The sequence below is a fragment of the Pseudophryne corroboree genome, chromosome 6 (assembly GCF_028390025.1).
Source record: "Pseudophryne corroboree isolate aPseCor3 chromosome 6, aPseCor3.hap2, whole genome shotgun sequence".
Taxonomy (NCBI): Eukaryota; Metazoa; Chordata; class Amphibia; order Anura; family Myobatrachidae; genus Pseudophryne; species Pseudophryne corroboree.
Window position 1 is genome coordinate 96,715,192 of NC_086449.1, and position 17,719 is coordinate 96,732,910.

General features: G+C 38.6%; 16 non-coding genes across 16 annotated transcripts; all 16 read left to right on the forward strand.

The window, feature by feature from the left end:
- Positions 1 to 74: 74 nt before the first annotated feature.
- Positions 75 to 147, forward strand: TRNAR-ACG (transfer RNA arginine (anticodon ACG)). Its single transcript has one exon. It is a non-coding gene; the product is annotated as a tRNA-Arg (tRNA).
- A 2,827-nt stretch (positions 148 to 2,974) lies between these two features.
- On the forward strand, positions 2,975 to 3,047 carry TRNAR-ACG (transfer RNA arginine (anticodon ACG)). The gene has a single exon. It is a non-coding gene; the product is annotated as a tRNA-Arg (tRNA).
- A 501-nt stretch (positions 3,048 to 3,548) lies between these two features.
- Positions 3,549 to 3,621, forward strand: TRNAR-ACG (transfer RNA arginine (anticodon ACG)). Its single transcript has one exon. It is a non-coding gene; the product is annotated as a tRNA-Arg (tRNA).
- A 2,827-nt stretch (positions 3,622 to 6,448) lies between these two features.
- TRNAR-ACG (transfer RNA arginine (anticodon ACG)) lies at positions 6,449 to 6,521 on the forward strand. The gene has a single exon. It is a non-coding gene; the product is annotated as a tRNA-Arg (tRNA).
- A 500-nt stretch (positions 6,522 to 7,021) lies between these two features.
- Positions 7,022 to 7,094, forward strand: TRNAR-ACG (transfer RNA arginine (anticodon ACG)). Its single transcript has one exon. It is a non-coding gene; the product is annotated as a tRNA-Arg (tRNA).
- Positions 7,095 to 8,176: 1,082 nt separating this feature from the next.
- On the forward strand, positions 8,177 to 8,249 carry TRNAR-ACG (transfer RNA arginine (anticodon ACG)). Its single transcript has one exon. It is a non-coding gene; the product is annotated as a tRNA-Arg (tRNA).
- Positions 8,250 to 9,335: 1,086 nt separating this feature from the next.
- Positions 9,336 to 9,408, forward strand: TRNAR-ACG (transfer RNA arginine (anticodon ACG)). The gene has a single exon. It is a non-coding gene; the product is annotated as a tRNA-Arg (tRNA).
- A 500-nt stretch (positions 9,409 to 9,908) lies between these two features.
- TRNAR-ACG (transfer RNA arginine (anticodon ACG)) lies at positions 9,909 to 9,981 on the forward strand. Its single transcript has one exon. It is a non-coding gene; the product is annotated as a tRNA-Arg (tRNA).
- Positions 9,982 to 11,054: 1,073 nt separating this feature from the next.
- TRNAR-ACG (transfer RNA arginine (anticodon ACG)) lies at positions 11,055 to 11,127 on the forward strand. The gene has a single exon. It is a non-coding gene; the product is annotated as a tRNA-Arg (tRNA).
- Positions 11,128 to 12,203: 1,076 nt separating this feature from the next.
- Positions 12,204 to 12,276, forward strand: TRNAR-ACG (transfer RNA arginine (anticodon ACG)). The gene has a single exon. It is a non-coding gene; the product is annotated as a tRNA-Arg (tRNA).
- A 511-nt stretch (positions 12,277 to 12,787) lies between these two features.
- Positions 12,788 to 12,860, forward strand: TRNAC-ACA (transfer RNA cysteine (anticodon ACA)). The gene has a single exon. It is a non-coding gene; the product is annotated as a tRNA-Cys (tRNA).
- A 1,086-nt stretch (positions 12,861 to 13,946) lies between these two features.
- TRNAR-ACG (transfer RNA arginine (anticodon ACG)) lies at positions 13,947 to 14,019 on the forward strand. Its single transcript has one exon. It is a non-coding gene; the product is annotated as a tRNA-Arg (tRNA).
- A 501-nt stretch (positions 14,020 to 14,520) lies between these two features.
- On the forward strand, positions 14,521 to 14,593 carry TRNAR-ACG (transfer RNA arginine (anticodon ACG)). Its single transcript has one exon. It is a non-coding gene; the product is annotated as a tRNA-Arg (tRNA).
- Positions 14,594 to 15,094: 501 nt separating this feature from the next.
- On the forward strand, positions 15,095 to 15,167 carry TRNAR-ACG (transfer RNA arginine (anticodon ACG)). The gene has a single exon. It is a non-coding gene; the product is annotated as a tRNA-Arg (tRNA).
- Positions 15,168 to 16,242: 1,075 nt separating this feature from the next.
- TRNAR-ACG (transfer RNA arginine (anticodon ACG)) lies at positions 16,243 to 16,315 on the forward strand. The gene has a single exon. It is a non-coding gene; the product is annotated as a tRNA-Arg (tRNA).
- A 1,074-nt stretch (positions 16,316 to 17,389) lies between these two features.
- TRNAR-ACG (transfer RNA arginine (anticodon ACG)) lies at positions 17,390 to 17,462 on the forward strand. Its single transcript has one exon. It is a non-coding gene; the product is annotated as a tRNA-Arg (tRNA).
- The last annotated feature ends 257 nt before the right edge of the window (positions 17,463 to 17,719 follow it).

The following is a 17,719-nucleotide window of genomic DNA, read 5'->3' on the forward strand; positions in this document are numbered from 1 at the left end:
ATACTTCAATAACCATCAAAGCTTGAAACAGGTTCAAAAACATGATGAACACTCCAAAGTGGCATAAGACAGCTGGGCCAGTGGCGCAATGGATAACGCATCTGACTACGGATCAGAAGATTGTAGGTTCGACTCCTACCTGGCTTGTTTAAGTTGCCGTGATCGTATAGTGGTTAGTACTCTGCGTTGTGGCCGCAGCAACCCTGGTTCGAAGCCGTGTAACGGCATTTTCATTTAATTTCTCACACATCCATTTCTTCACAATATTGAAGGTAAGGACAATTGAAGAAACTAAGCAGATTCTTTGAATGTGCTTGCACAATTTGTATTTACTGCTTATTGTGAAGCTATCTTTCCATACTTTGAATCATTTCTTTGTGAATCATTTTCTTGAAATCTGGAAAGCTGACATAAATTCCTGAATACAGGAAACTCAAATGAATGGACTCTGAGCAAGTTCATCACAGGCTGAAAAGATCATTTTGCAGTCACAAAAAGAATTGTTTGTGAGATGTTTATGGGAAATAAGCCCTGCAGCAAGTGTACAGTCAACTCTCAAAATTTGATTCTGTATATACTTGAATAACCATCAAAGCTTGAAACAGGTTCAAAAACATGATGAACACTCCAAGTGTCATAAGATAGCTGGGCCAGTGGCGCATTGGATAACGCGTCTGACTACGGATCAGCAGATTGTAGGTTCGACTCCTACCTAGCTCGTTTAAGTTGCCGTGATCGTATAGTGGTTAGTACTCTGTGTTGTGGCCGCAGCAACCCAGGTTCAAATCCGGGTCACGGAATTTTCATTTTATTTCTCACACATCCATTTCTTTACAATATTGAAGGTAAGGACAATTGAAGAAACTAAGCAGATTCTTTGAATGTGCTTGCACAATTTGTATTTACTGCTTATTGTGAAGCTATCTTTCCATACTTTGAATCATTTCTTGATCATTTCTTTGTGAATCATTTTCTTGAAATCTGGAAAGCTGACATAAATTCCTGAATACAGGAATCTCAAATGAATGGACTCTGAGCAAGTTCATCACAGGCTGAAAATATAATTTTGCAGTCACAAAGAAAATTGTTTGTGAGATCTTTATGGGAAATAAGCCCTGCAGCAAGTGTACAATCAACTCTGAAAATTTGATTCTGTATATACTTCAATAACCATCAAAGCTTGAAACAGGTTCAAAAACATGATGAACACTCCAAGTAGCATAAGACAGCTGGGCCAGTGGCGTAATGGATAACGCGTCTGACTACGGATTAGCAGATTGTAGGTTCGACTCCTACCTGGCTCATTTAAGTTGCCGTGATGGTATAGTGGTTAGTACTCTGCGTTGTGGCTGCAGCAACCCAGGTTCAAATCCGGGTGACGGCATTTTCATTTTATTTCTCACACATCCATTTCTTTACAATATTGAAGGTAAGGACAATTGAAGAAACTAAGCAGATTATTTGAATGTGCTTGCACAATTTGTCTTTACTGCTTATTGTGAAGCTATCTTTCCATACTTTGAATCATTTCTTGATCATTTCTTTGTGAATCATTTTCTTGAAATCTGGAAAGCTGACATAAATTCCTGAATACAGGAAACTCAAATGAATGGACTTTGAGCAAGTTCATCACAGGCTGAAAAGATCATTTTGCAGTCACAAAGAAAATTGTTTGTGAGATGTTTATGGGAAATAAGCCCTGCAGCAAGTGTACAGTCAACTCTGAAAATTTGATTCTGTATATACTTCAATAACCATCAAAGCTTGAAACAGGTTAAAAAACATGATGAACACTCCAAAGTGGCATAAGACAGTTGGGCTAGTGGCACAATGGATAACGCGCCTGACTACGGATCAGAATGATTGTAGGTTCGACTCCCACCTGGCTCATTTAAGTTGCCGTGATCGTATAGTGGTTAGTACTCTGTGTTGTGGCCGCAGCAACCCCGGTTTGAATCCGGGTGACGGCATTTTCATTTTATTTCTCACACATCCATTTCTTTACAATATTGAAGGTAAGGACAATTGAAGAAACTAAGCAGATTATTTGAATGTGCTTGCACAATTTGTCTTTACTGCTTATTGTGAAGCTATCTTTCCATACTTTGAATCATTTCTTGATCATTTCTTTGTGAATCATTTTCTTGAAATCTGGAAAGCTGACATAAATTCCTGAATACAGGAAACTCAAATGAATTGACTCTGAGCAAGTTCATCACAAGCTAAAAAGATCATTTTGCAGTCACAAAGAAAATTGTTTGTGAGATGTTTATGGGAAATAAGCCCTGCAGCAAGTGTACAGCCAACTCTCAAAATTTGATTCTGTATATACTTGAATAACCATCAAAGCTTGAAACAGGTTCAAAAACATGATGAACACTTCAAGTGGCATAAGACAGCAGGGCCAGTGGCGCAACAGATAAAGCGTCTGACTACGGATCAGCAGATTGTAGGTTCGACTCCTACCTGGCTCGTTTAAGTTGCCGTGATCGTATAGTGGTTAGTACTCTGCGTTGTGGCCGCAGTAACCCTGGTTCGAAGCCGTGTCACGGCATTTTCATTTTATTTCTCACACATCCATTTCTTTACAATATTGAAGGTAAGGACAATTGAAGAAACTAAGCAGATTCTTTGAATGTGCTTGCACAATTTGTCTTTACTGCTTATTGTGAAGATTTCTTTCCATACTTTGAATCATTTCTTTGTGAATCATTTTCTTGAAATCTGGAAAGCTGACATAAATTCCTGAATACAGGAAACTCAAATGAATTGACTCTGAGCAAGTTCATCAGAGGCTGAAAAGATCATTTTACAGTCACAAAGAAAATTGTTTGTGAGATGTTTATGGGAAATAAGCCCTGCAGCAAGTGTACAGTCAACTCTCAAAATTTGATTCTGTATATACTTGAATAACCATCAAAGCTTGAAACAGGTTCAAAAACATGATGAACACTCCAAGTGGTATAAGACAGCTGGGCCAGTGGCGCATTGGATAACGCGTCTGACTACGGATCAGAAGATTGTAGGTTCGACTCCTACCTGGCTCGTTTAAGTTGACGTGATCGTATAGTGGTTAGTACTCTGCGTTGTGGCCGCAGCAACCCTGGTTCGAAGCCGTGTCACAGCATTTTCATTTAATTACTCACACATCCATTTCTTTACAATATTGAAGGTAAGGACAATTGAAGAAACTAAGCAGATTCTTTGAATGTGCTTGCACAATTTGTCTTTACTGCTTATTGTGAAGCTATCTTTCCATACTTTGAATCATTTCTTTGTGAATCATTTTCTTGAAATCTGGAAAGCTGACATAAATTCCTGAATACAGGAAACTCAAATTAATGGACTCTGAGCAAGTTCATCACAGGCTGAAAAGATCATTTTGCAGTCACAAAAAGAATTGTTTGTGAGATGTTTATGGGAAATAAGCCCTGCAGCAAGTGTACAGTCAACTCTCAAAATTTGATTCTGTATATACTTCAATAACCATCAAAGCTTGAAACAGGTTCAAAAACATGATGAACACTCCAAAGTGGCATAAGACAGCTGGGCCAGTGGCGCAATGGATAACGCATCTGACTACGGATCAGAAGATTGTAGGTTCGACTCCTACCTGGCTTGTTTAAGTTGCCGTGATCGTATAGTGGTTAGTACTCTGCGTTGTGGCCGCAGCAACCCTGGTTCGAAGCCGTGTAACGGCATTTTCATTTAATTTCTCACACATCCATTTCTTCACAATATTGAAGGTAAGGACAATTGAAGAAACTAAGCAGATTCTTTGAATGTGCTTGCACAATTTGTATTTACTGCTTATTGTGAAGCTATCTTTCCATACTTTGAATCATTTCTTTGTGAATCATTTTCTTGAAATCTGGAAAGCTGACATAAATTCCTGAATACAGGAAACTCAAATGAATGGACTCTGAGCAAGTTCATCACAGGCTGAAAAGATCATTTTGCAGTCACAAAAAGAATTGTTTGTGAGATGTTTATGGGAAATAAGCCCTGCAGCAAGTGTACAGTCAACTCTCAAAATTTGATTCTGTATATACTTGAATAACCATCAAAGCTTGAAACAGGTTCAAAAACATGATGAACACTCCAAGTGTCATAAGATAGCTGGGCCAGTGGCGCATTGGATAACGCGTCTGACTACGGATAAGCAGATTGTAGGTTCGACTCCTACCTAGCTCGTTTAAGTTGCCGTGATCGTATAGTGGTTAGTACTCTGTGTTGTGGCCGCAGCAACCCAGGTTCAAATCCGGGTCACGGAATTTTCATTTTATTTCTCACACATCCATTTCTTTACAATATTGAAGGTAAGGACAATTGAAGAAACTAAGCAGATTCTTTGAATGTGCTTGCACAATTTGTATTTACTGCTTATTGTGAAGCTATCTTTCCATACTTTGAATCATTTCTTGATCATTTCTTTGTGAATCATTTTCTTGAAATCTGGAAAGCTGACATAAATTCCTGAATACAGGAATCTCAAATGAATGGACTCTGAGCAAGTTCATCACAGGCTGAAAATATAATTTTGCAGTCACAAAGAAAATTGTTTGTGAGATCTTTATGGGAAATAAGCCCTGCAGCAAGTGTACAATCAACTCTGAAAATTTGATTCTGTATATACTTCAATAACCATCAAAGCTTGAAACAGGTTCAAAAACATGATGAACACTCCAAGTAGCATAAGACAGCTGGGCCAGTGGCGTAATGGATAACGCGTCTGACTACGGATTAGCAGATTGTAGGTTCGACTCCTACCTGGCTCATTTAAGTTGCCGTGATGGTATAGTGGTTAGTACTCTGCGTTGTGGCTGCAGCAACCCAGGTTCAAATCCGGGTGACGGCATTTTCATTTTATTTCTCACACATCCATTTCTTTACAATATTGAAGGTAAGGACAATTGAAGAAACTAAGCAGATTATTTGAATGTGCTTGCACAATTTGTCTTTACTGCTTATTGTGAAGCTATCTTTCCATACTTTGAATCATTTCTTGATCATTTCTTTGTGAATCATTTTCTTGAAATCTGGAAAGCTGACATAAATTCCTGAATACAGGAAACTCAAATGAATGGACTTTGAGCAAGTTCATCACAGGCTGAAAAGATCATTTTGCAGTCACAAAGAAAATTGTTTGTGAGATGTTTATGGGAAATAAGCCCTGCAGCAAGTGTACAGTCAACTCTGAAAATTTGATTCTGTATATACTTCAATAACCATCAAAGCTTGAAACAGGTTAAAAAACATGATGAACACTCCAAAGTGGCATAAGACAGTTGGGCTAGTGGCGCAATGGATAACGCGCCTGACTACGGATCAGAATGATTGTAGGTTCGACTCCTACCTGGCTCATTTAAGTTGCCGTGATCGTATAGTGGTTAGTACTCTGTGTTGTGGCCGCAGCAACCCCGGTTTGAATCCGGGTGACGGCATTTTCATTTTATTTCTCACACATCCATTTCTTTACAATATTGAAGGTAAGGACAATTGAAGAAACTAAGCAGATTATTTGAATGTGCTTGCACAATTTGTCTTTACTGCTTATTGTGAAGCTATCTTTCCATACTTTGAATCATTTCTTGATCATTTCTTTGTGAATCATTTTCTTGAAATCTGGAAAGCTGACATAAATTCCTGAATACAGGAAACTCAAATGAATTGACTCTGAGCAAGTTCATCACAAGCTAAAAAGATCATTTTGCAGTCACAAAGAAAATTGTTTGTGAGATGTTTATGGGAAATAAGCCCTGCAGCAAGTGTACAGCCAACTCTCAAAATTTGATTCTGTATATACTTGAATAACCATCAAAGCTTGAAACAGGTTCAAAAACATGATGAACACTTCAAGTGGCATAAGACAGCTGGGCCAGTGGCGCAACAGATAAAGCGTCTGACTACGGATCAGCAGATTGTAGGTTCGACTCCTACCTGGCTCGTTTAAGTTGCCGTGATCGTATAGTGGTTAGTACTCTGCGTTGTGGCCGCAGTAACCCTGGTTCGAAGCCGTGTCACGGCATTTTCATTTTATTTCTCACACATCCATTTCTTTACAATATTGAAGGTAAGGACAATTGAAGAAACTAAGCAGATTCTTTGAATGTGCTTGCACAATTTGTCTTTACTGCTTATTGTGAAGCTATCTTTCCATACTTTGAATCATTTCTTTGTGAATCATTTTCTTGAAATCTGGAAAGCTGACATAAATTCCTGAATACAGGAAACTCAAATGAATTGACTCTGAGCAAGTTCATCAGAGGCTGAAAAGATCATTTTACAGTCACAAAGAAAATTGTTTGTGAGATGTTTATGGGAAATAAGCCCTGCAGCAAGTGTACAGTCAACTCTCAAAATTTGATTCTGTATATACTTGAATAACCATCAAAGCTTGAAACAGGTTCAAAAACATGATGAACACTCCAAGTGGCATAAGACAGCTGGGCCAGTGGCGCATTGGATAACGCGTCTGACTACGGATCAGAAGATTGTAGGTTCGACTCCTACCTGGCTCGTTTAAGTTGACGTGATCGTATAGTGGTTAGTACTCTGCGTTGTGGCCGCAGCAACCCTGGTTCGAAGCCGTGTCACAGCATTTTCATTTAATTTCTCACACATCCATTTCTTTACAATATTGAAGGTAAGGACAATTGAAGAAACTAAGCAGATTCTTTGAATGTGCTTGCACAATTTGTATTTACTGCTTATTGTGAAGCTATCTTTCCATACTTTGAATCATTTCTTTGTGAATCATTTTCTTGAAATCTGGAAAGCTGACATAAATTCCTGAATACAGGAAACTCAAATGAATGGACTCTGAGCAAGTTCATCACAGGCTGAAAAGATCATTTTGCAGTCACAAAAAGAATTGTTTGTGAGATGTTTATGGGAAATAAGCCCTGCAGCAAGTGTACAGTCAACTCTCAAAATTTGATTCTGTATATACTTGAATAACCATCAAAGCTTGAAACAGGTTCAAAAACATGATGAACACTCCAAGTGTCATATGATAGCTGGGCCAGTGGCGCATTGGATAACGCGTCTGACTACGGATCAGAAGATTGTAGGTTCGACTCCTACCTGGCTCGTTTAAGTTGCCGTGATCGTATAGTGGTTAGTACTCTGCGTTGTTTCCGCAGCAACCCTGGTTCGAAGCCGTGTCACGGCATTTTCATTTTATTTCTCACACATCCATTTCTTTACAATATTGAAGGTAAGGACAATTGAAGAAACTAAGCAGATTCTTTGAATGTGCTTGCACAATTTGTATTTACTGCTTATTGTGAAGCTATCTTTCCATACTTTGAATCATTTCTTTGTGAATCATTTTCTTGAAATCTGGAAAGCTGACAAATTCCTGAATACAGGAAACTCAAATGAATGGACTCTGAGCAAGTTCATCACAGGCTGAAAAGATCATTTTGCAGTCACAAAAAGAATTGTTTGTGAGATGTTTATGGGAAATAAGCCCTGCAGCAAGTGTACAGTCAACTCTCAAAATTTGATTCTGTATATACTTGAATAACCATCAAAGCTTGAAACAGGTTCAAAAACATGATGAACACTCCAAGTGTGATAAGATAGCTGGGCCAGTGGCGCATTGGATAATGCGTCTGACTACGGATCAGCAGATTGTAGGTTCGACTCCTACCTGGCTCGTTTAAGTTGCCGTGATCGTTTAGTGGTTAGTACTCTGCGTTGTGGCCGCAGCAACCCCGGTTCGAATCCGGATCATGGCATTTTCATTTTATTTCTCACACATCCATTTCTTTACAATATTGAAGGTAAGGACAATTGAAGAAACTAAGCAGATTCTTTGAATGTGCTTGCACAATTTGTCTATACTGCTTATTGTGAAGCTATCTTTCCATACTTTGAATCATTTCTTGATCATTTCTTTGTGAATCATTTTCTTGAAATCTGGAAAGCTGACATAAATTCCTGAATACAGGAAACTCAAATGAATGGACTCTGAGCAAGTTCATCACAGGCTGAAAATATAATTTTGCAGTCACAAAGAAAATTGTTTGTGAGATCTTTATGGGAAATAAGCCTTGCAGCAAGTGTACAATCAACTCTGAAAATTTGATTCTGTATATACTTCAATAACCATCAAAGCTTGAAACAGGTTCAAAAACATGATGAACACTCCAAGTAGCATAAGACAGCAGGGCCAGTGGCGTAATGGATAACGCATCTGACTACGGATCAGCAGATTGTAGGTTCGACTCCTACCTGGCTCATTTAAGTTGCCGTGATAGTATAGTGGTTAGTACTCTGCGTTGTGGCTGCAGCAACCCCGGTTCGAATCCGTGTCATGGCATTTTTATTTTATTTCTCACACATCCATTTCTTTACAATATTTAAGGTAAGGACAATTGAAGAAACTAAGCAGATTCTTTGAATGTGCTTGCACAATTTGTCTTTACTGCTTATTGTGAAGCTATCTTTCCATACTTTGAATCATTTCTTGATCATTTCTTTGTGAATCATTTTCTTGAAATCTGGAAAGCTGACATAAATTCCTGAATACAGGAAACTCAAATGAATGGACTTTGAGCAAGTTCATCACAGGCTGAAAAGATAATTTTGCAGTCACAAAGAAAATTGTTTGTGAGATGTTTATGGGAAATAAGCCCTGCAGCAAGTGTACAGTCAACTCTCAAAATTTGATTCTGTATATACTTCAATAACCATCAAAGCTTGAAACAGGTTCAAAAACATGATGAACACTCCAAAGTGACATAAAACAGCTGGGCTAGTGGCGCAATGGATCACGCTCCTGACTACGGATCAGAAGATTGTAGGTTCGACTCCTACCTGGCTCATTTAAGTTGCCGTGATCGTATAGTGGTTAGTACTCTGCGTTGTGGCCGCAGCAACCCCGGTTCGAATCCGGGTGACAGCATTTTCATTTTATTTCTCACACATCCATTTCTTTACAATATTGAAGGTAAGGACAATTGAAGAAACTAAACAGATTCTTTGAATGTGCTTGCACAATTTGTCTTTACTGCTTATTGTGAAGCTATCTTTCCATACTTTGAATCATTTCTTTGTGAATCATTTTCTTGAAATCTGGAAAGCTGACATAAATTCCTGAATACAGGAAACTCAAATGAATGGACTCTGAGCAAGTTCATCACAGGATGAAAAGATCATTTTGCAGTCACAAAAAAAATTGTTTGTGAGATGTTTATGGGAAATAAGCCCTGCAGCAAGTGTACAGTCAACTCTCAAAATTTGATTCTGTACATACTTCAATAACCATCAAAGCTTGAAACAGGTTCAAAAACATGATGAACATTCCAAAGTGGCGTAAGACAGCTGGGCCAGTGGCGCAATGGATAACGCGTCTGACTACGGATCAGAAGATTGTAGGTTCGACTCCTACCTGGCTCGTTTAAGTTGCCGTGATCGTATAGTGGTTAGTACTCTGCGTTGTGGCCGCAGCAACCCTGGTTCGAAGCCGTTTCACGGCATTTTCATTTTATTTCTCACACATCCATTTCTTTACAATATTGAAGGTAAGGACAATTGAAGAAACTAAGCAGATTCTTTGAATGTGCTTGCACAATTTGTCTTTACTGCTTATTGTGAAGCTATCTTTCCATACTTTGAATCATTTCTTTGTGAATCATTTTCTTGAAATCTGGAAAGCTGACATAAATTCCTGAATACAGGAAACTCAAATGAATGGACTCTGAGCAAGTTCATCACAGGCTGAAAAGATAATTTGCAGTTACAAAAATAATTGTTTGTGAGATGTTTATGGGAAATAAGCCCTGCAGCAAGTGTACAGTCAACTCTCAAAATTTGATTCTGTATATACTTCAATAACCATCAAAGCTTGAAACAGGTTCAAAAACATGATGAACACTCCAAAGTGGCATAAGACAGCTGGGCCAGTGGCGCAATGGATAACGCGTCTGACTACGGATCAGAAGATTGTAGGTTCGACTCCTACCTGGCTCGTTTAAGTTGCCGTGATCGTATAGTGGTTAGTACTCTGCGTTGTGGCCGCAGCAACCCTGGTTCGAAGCCGTTTCACGGCATTTTCATTTTATTTCTCACACATCCATTTCTTTACAATATTGAAGGTAAGGACAATTGAAGAAACTAAGCAGATTCTTTGAATGTGCTTGCACAATTTGTCTTTACTGCTTATTGTGAAGCTATCTTTCCATACTTTGAATCATTTCTTTGTGAATCATTTTCTTGAAATCTGGAAAGCTGACATAAATTCCTGAATACAGGAAACTCAAATGAATGGACTCTGAGCAAGTTCATCACAGGCTGAAAAGATAATTTGCAGTTACAAAAATAATTGTTTGTGAGATGTTTATGGGAAATAAGCCCTGCAGCAAGTGTACAGTCAACTCTCAAAATTTGATTCTGTATATACTTCAATAACCATCAAAGCTTAAAACAGGTTCAAAAACATGATGAACACTCCAAGTGGCATAAGACAGCTGGGCCAGTGGCGCATTGGATAACGTGTCTGACTACGGATCAGCAGATTGTAGGTTCGACTCCTATCTGGCTCGTTTAAGTTGCCGTGATCGTATAGTGGTTAGCACTCTGTGTTGTGGCCGCAGCAACCCTGGTTCGAAGCCGTGTCACGGCATTTTCATTTTATTTCTCACACATCCATTTCTTTACAATATTGAAGGTAAGGACAATTGAAGAAACTAAGCAGATTCTTTGAATGTGCTTGCACAATTTGTCTTTACTGCTTATTGTGAAGCTATCTTTCCATACTTTGAATCATTTCTTTGTGAATCATTTTCTTGAAATCTGGAAAGCTGACATAAATTCCCGAATACAGGAAACTCAAATGAATGGACTCTGAGCAAGTTCATCACAGGCTGAAAAGATCATTTTGCAGTCACAAAAAAAATTGTTTGTGAGATGTTTATGGGAAATAAGCCCTGCAGCAAGTGTACAGTCAACTCTCAAAATTTGATTCTGTATATACTTCAATAACCATCAAAGCTTGAAACAGGTTCAAAAACATGATGAACACTCCAAAGTGACATAAGACAGCTGGGCCAGTGGCGCAATGGATAACGCGTCTGACTACGGATCAGAAGATTGTAGGTTCGACTCCTACCTGGCTCGTTTAAGTTGCCGTGATCGTATAGTGGTTAGTACTCTGCGTTGTTTCCGCAGCAACCCTGGTTCGAAGCCGTGTCACGGCATTTTCATTTTATTTCTCACACATCCATTTCTTTACAATATTGAAGGTAAGGACAATTGAAGAAACTAAGCAGATTCTTTGAATGTGCTTGCACAATTTGTATTTACTGCTTATTGTGAAGCTATCTTTCCATACTTTGAATCATTTCTTTGTGAATCATTTTCTTGAAATCTGGAAAGCTGACAAATTCCTGAATACAGGAAACTCAAATGAATGGACTCTGAGCAAGTTCATCACAGGCTGAAAAGATCATTTTGCAGTCACAAAAAGAATTGTTTGTGAGATGTTTATGGGAAATAAGCCCTGCAGCAAGTGTACAGTCAACTCTCAAAATTTGATTCTGTATATACTTGAATAACCATCAAAGCTTGAAACAGGTTCAAAAACATGATGAACACTCCAAGTGTGATAAGATAGCTGGGCCAGTGGCGCATTGGATAATGCGTCTGACTACGGATCAGCAGATTGTAGGTTCGACTCCTACCTGGCTCGTTTAAGTTGCCGTGATCGTTTAGTGGTTAGTACTCTGCGTTGTGGCCGCAGCAACCCCGGTCCGGATCATGGCATTTTCATTTTATTTCTCACACATCCATTTCTTTACAATATTGAAGGTAAGGACAATTGAAGAAACTAAGCAGATTCTTTGAATGTGCTTGCACAATTTGTCTTTACTGCTTATTGTGAAGCTATCTTTCCATACTTTGAATCATTTCTTGATCATTTCTTTGTGAATCATTTTCTTGAAATCTGGAAAGCTGACATAAATTCCTGAATACAGGAAACTCAAATGAATGGACTCTGAGCAAGTTCATCACAGGCTGAAAATATAATTTTGCAGTCACAAAGAAAATTGTTTGTGAGATCTTTATGGGAAATAAGCCCTGCAGCAAGTGTACAATCAACTCTGAAAATTTGATTCTGTATATACTTCAATAACCATCAAAGCTTGAAACAGGTTCAAAAACATGATGAACACTCCAAGTAGCATGAGACAGCTGGGCCAGTGGCGTAATGGATTTCGCGTCTGACTACGGATCAGCAGATTGTAGGTTCGACTCCTACCTGGCTCATTTAATTTGCCGTGATCGTATAGTGGTTAGTACTCTGCGTTGTGGCCGCAGCAACCCAGGTTCGAATCCGGGTCATGGCATTTTCATTTTATTTCTCACACATCCATTTCTTTACAATATTTAAGGTAAGGACAATTGAAGAAACTAAGCAGATTCTTTGAATGTGCTTGCACAATTTGTCTTTACTGCTTATTGTGAAGCTATCTTTCCATACTTTGAATCATTTCTTGATCATTTCTTTGTGAATCATTTTCTTGAAATCTGGAAAGCTGACATAAATTCCTGAATACAGGAAACTCAAATGAATGGACTTTGAGCAAGTTCATCACAGGCTGAAAAGATCATTTTGCAGTCACAAAGAAAATTGTTTGTGAGATGTTTATGGGAAATAAGCCCTGCAGCAAGTGTACAGTCAACTCTCAAAATTTGATTCTGTATATACTTCAATAACCATCAAAGCTTGAAACAGGTTTAAAAACATGATGAACACTCCAAGTAACATAAGACTGCTGGGCCAGTGGCGTAATGGATAACGCGTCTGACTACAGATCAGCAGATTGTAGGTTCAACTCCTACCTGGCTCATTTAAGTTGCTGTGATCGTATAGTGGTTAGTACTCTGCGTTGTGGCCGCAGCAACCCCGGTTCAAATCCGTGTCATGGCATTTTTATTTTATTTCTCACACATCCATTTCTTTACAATATTTAAGGTAAGGACAATTGAAGAAACTAAGCAGATTCTTTGAATGTGCTTGCACAATTTGTCTTTACTGCTTATTGTGAAGCTATCTTTCCATACTTTGAATCATTTCTTGATCATTTCTTTGTGAATCATTTTCTTGAAATCTGGAAAGCTGACATAAATTCCTGAATACAGGAAACTCAAATGAATGGACTTTGAGCAAGTTCATCACAGGCTGAAAAGATCATTTTGCAGTCACAAAGAAAATTGTTTGTGAGATGTTTATGGGAAATAAGCCCTGCAGCAAGTGTACAGTCAACTCTCAAAATTTGATTCTGTATATACTTCAATAACCATCAAAGCTTGAAACAGGTTCAAAAACATGATGAACACTCCAAAGTGACATAAAACAGCTGGGCTAGTGGCGCAATGGATCACTCTCCAGACTACGGATCAGAAGATTGTAGGTTCGACTCCTACCTGGCTCATTTAAGTTGCTGTGATCGTATAGTGGTTAGTACTCTGCGTTGTGGCTGCAGCAACCCCGGTACGAATCCGGGTGACGGTATTTTCATTTTATTTCTCACACATCCATTTCTTTACAATATTGAAGGTAAGGACAATTGAAGAAACTAAGCAGATTCTTTGAATGTGCTTGCACAATTTGTCTTTACTGCTTATTGTGAAGCTATCTTTCCATACTTTGAATCATTTGTTTGTGAATCATTTTCTTGAAATCTGGAAAGCTGACATAAATTCCTGAATACAGGAAACTCAAATGAATGGACTCTGAGCAAGTTCATCACAGGATGAAAAGATCATTTTGCAGTCACAAAAAAAATTGTTTGTGAGATGTTTATGGGAAATAAGCCCTGCAGCAAGTGTACAGTCAACTCTCAAAATTTGATTCTGTACATACTTCAATAACCATCAAAGCTTGAAACAGGTTCAAAAACATGATGAACACTCCAAAGTGGCGTAAGACAGCTGGGCCAGTGGCGCAATGGGTAACGCGTCTGACTACGGATCAGAAGATTGTAGGTTCGACTCCTACCTGGCTCGTTTAAGTTGCCGTGATCGTATAGTGGTTAGTACTCTGCGTTGTGGCCGCAGTAACCCTGGTTCGAAGCCGTGTCACGGCATTTTCATTTTATTTCTCACACATCCATTTCTTTACAATATTGAAGGTAAGGACAATTGAAGAAACTAAGCAGATTCTTTGAATGTGCTTGCACAATTTGTCTTTACTGCTTATTGTGAAGCTATCTTTCCATACTTTGAATCATTTCTTTGTGAATCATTTTCTTGAAATCTGGAAAGCTGACATAAATTCCCGAATACAGGAAACTCAAATGAATGGACTCTGAGCAAGTTCATCACAGGCTGAAAAGATCATTTTGCAGTCACAAAAAAAATTGTTTGTGAGATGTTTATGGGAAATAAGCCCTGCAGCAAGTGTACAGTCAACTCTCAAAATTTGATTCTGTATATACTTCAATAACCATCAAAGCTTGAAACAGGTTCAAAAACATGATGAACACTCCAAAGTGGCATAAGACAGCTGGGCCAGTGGCGCAATGGATAACGCGTCTGACTACGGATCAGAAGATTGTAGGTTCAACTCCTATCTGGCTCGTTTAAGTTGCCGTGATTGTATAGTGGTTAGCACTCTGCGTTGTGGCCGCAGCAACCCTGGTTCGAAGCCGTGTCACAGCATTTTCATTTTATTTCTCACACATCCATTTCTTTACAACATTGAAGGTAAGGACAATTGAAGAAATTAAGCAGATTCTTTGAATGTGCTTGCACAATTTGTCTTTACTGCTTATTTTGAAGCTATCTTTCCATACTTTGAATCATTTCTTTGTGAATCATTTTCTTGAAATCTGGAAAGCTGACATAAATTCCCGAATACAGGAAACTCAAATGAATGGACTCTGAGCAAGTTCATCACAGGCTGAAAAGATCATTTTGCAGTCACAAAAAAAATTGTTTGTGAGCTGTTTATGGGAAATAAGCCCTGCAGCAAGTGTACAGTCAACTCTCAAAATTTGATTCTGTATATACTTCAATAACCATCAAAGCTTGAAACAGGTTCAAAAACATGATGAACACTCCAAAGTGGCATAAGACAGCTGGGCCAGTGGCGCAATGGATAACGCGTCTGACTACGGATCAGAAGATTGTAGGTTCGACTCCTACCTGGCTCGTTTAAGTTGCCGTGATCGTATAGTGGTTAGTACTCTGCGTTGTGGCCGCAGCAACCCTGGTTCAAAGCCGTGTCACCGCATTTTCATTTTATTTCTCACACATCCATTTCTTTACAATATTGAAGGTAAGGACAATTGAAGAAACTAAGCAGATTCTTTGAATGTGCTTGCACAATTTGTATTTACTGCTTATTGTGAAGCTATCTTTCCATACTTTGAATCATTTCTTTGTGAATCATTTTCTTGAAATCTGGAAAGCTGACATAAATTCCTGAATACAGGAAACTCAAATGAATGGACTTTGAGCAAGTTCATCACAGGCTGAAAAGATCATTTTGCAGTCACAAAGAAAATTGTTTGTGAGATGTTTATGGGAAATAAGCCCTGCAGCAAGTGTACAGTCAACTCTCAAAATTTGATTCTGTATATACTTCAATAACCATCAAAGCTTGAAACAGGTTCAAAAACATGATGAACACTCCAAAGTGACATAAAACAGCTGGGCTAGTGGCGCAATGGATCACTCTCCTGACTACGGATCAGAAGATTGTAGGTTCGACTCCTACCTGGCTCATTTAAGTTGCTGTGATCGTATAGTGGTTAGTACTCTGCGTTGTGGCTGCAGCAACCCCGGTTCGAATCCGGGTGAAGGCATTTTCATTTTATTTCTCACACATCCATTTCTTTACAATATTGAAGGTAAGGACAATTGAAGAAACTAAGCAGATTCTTTAAATGTGCTTGCACAATTTGTCTTTACTGCTTATTGTGAAGCTATCTTTCCATACTTTGAATCATTTGTTTGTGAATCATTTTCTTGAAATCTGGAAAGCTGACATAAATTCCTGAATACAGGAAACTCAAATGAATGGACTCTGAGCAAGTTCATCACAGGATGAAAAGATCATTTTGCAGTCACAAAAAAAATTGTTTGTGAGATGTTTATGGGAAATAAGCCCTGCAGCAAGTGTACAGTCAACTCTCAAAATTTGATTCTGTACATACTTCAATAACCATCAAAGCTTGAAACAGGTTCAAAAACATGATGAACACTCCAAAGTGGCGTAAGACAGCTGGGCCAGTGGCGCAATGGATAACGCGTCTGATTACGGATCAGAAGATTGTAGGTTCGACTCCTACCTGGCTCGTTTAAGTTGCCGTGATCGTATAGTGGTTAGTACTCTGCGTTGTGGCCGCAGCAACCCTGGTTCGAAGCCGTGTCACGGCATTTTCATTTTATTTCTCACACATCCATTTCTTTACAATATTGAAGGTAAGGACAATTGAAGAAACTAAGCAGATTCTTTGAATGTGCTTGCACAATTTGTCTTTACTGCTTATTGTGAAGCAATCTTTCCATACTTTGAATCATTTCTTTGTGAATCATTTTCTTGAAATCTGGAAAGCTGACATAAATTCATGAATACAGGAAACTCAAATGAATGGACTCTGAGCAAGTTCATCACAGGCTGAAAAGATCATTTTGCAGTTACAAAAATAATTGTTTGTGAGATGTTTATGGGAAATAAGCCCTGCAGCAAGTGTACAGTCAACTCTCAAAATTTGATTCTGTATATACTTCAATAACCATCAAAGCTTAAAACAGGTTCAAAAACATGATGAACACTCCAAGTGGCATAAGACAGCTGGGCCAGTGGCGCATTGGATAACGCGTCTGACTACGGATCAGCAGATTGTAGGTTCGACTCCTATCTGGCTCGTTTAAGTTGCCGTGATCGTATAGTGGTTAGCACTCTGCGTTGTGGCCGCAGCAACCCTGGTTCGAAGCCGTGTCACGGCATTTTCATTTTATTTCTCACACATCCATTTCTTTACAATATTGAAGGTAAGGACAATTGAAGAAACTAAGCAGATTCTTTGAATGTGCTTGCACAATTTGTCTTTACTGCTTATTGTGAAGCTATCTTTCCATACTTTGAATCATTTATTTGTGAATCATTTTCTTGAAATCTGGAAAGCTGACATAAATTCCCGAATACAGGAAACTCAAATGAATGGACTCTGAGCAAGTTCATCACAGGCTGAAAAGATCATTTTGCAGTCACAAAAAAAAATGTTTGTGAGATGTTTATGGGAAATAAGCCCTGCAGCAAGTGTACAGTCAACTCTCAAAATTTGATTCTGTATATACTTCAATAACCATCAAAGCTTGAAACAGGTTCAAAAACATGATGAACACTCCAAAGTGACATAAGACAGCTGGGCCAGTGGCGCAATGGATAACGCGTCTGACTACGGATCAGAAGATTGTAGGTTCGACTCCTACCTGGCTCGTTTAAGTTGCCGTGATCGTATAGTGGTTAGTACTCTGCGTTGTTTCCGCAGCAACCCTGGTTCGAAGCCGTGTCACGGCATTTTCATTTTATTTCTCACACATCCATTTCTTTACAATATTGAAGGTAAGGACAATTGAAGAAACTAAGCAGATTCTTTGAATGTGCTTGCACAATTTGTATTTACTGCTTATTGTGAAGCTATCTTTCCATACTTTGAATCATTTCTTTGTGAATCATTTTCTTGAAATCTGGAAA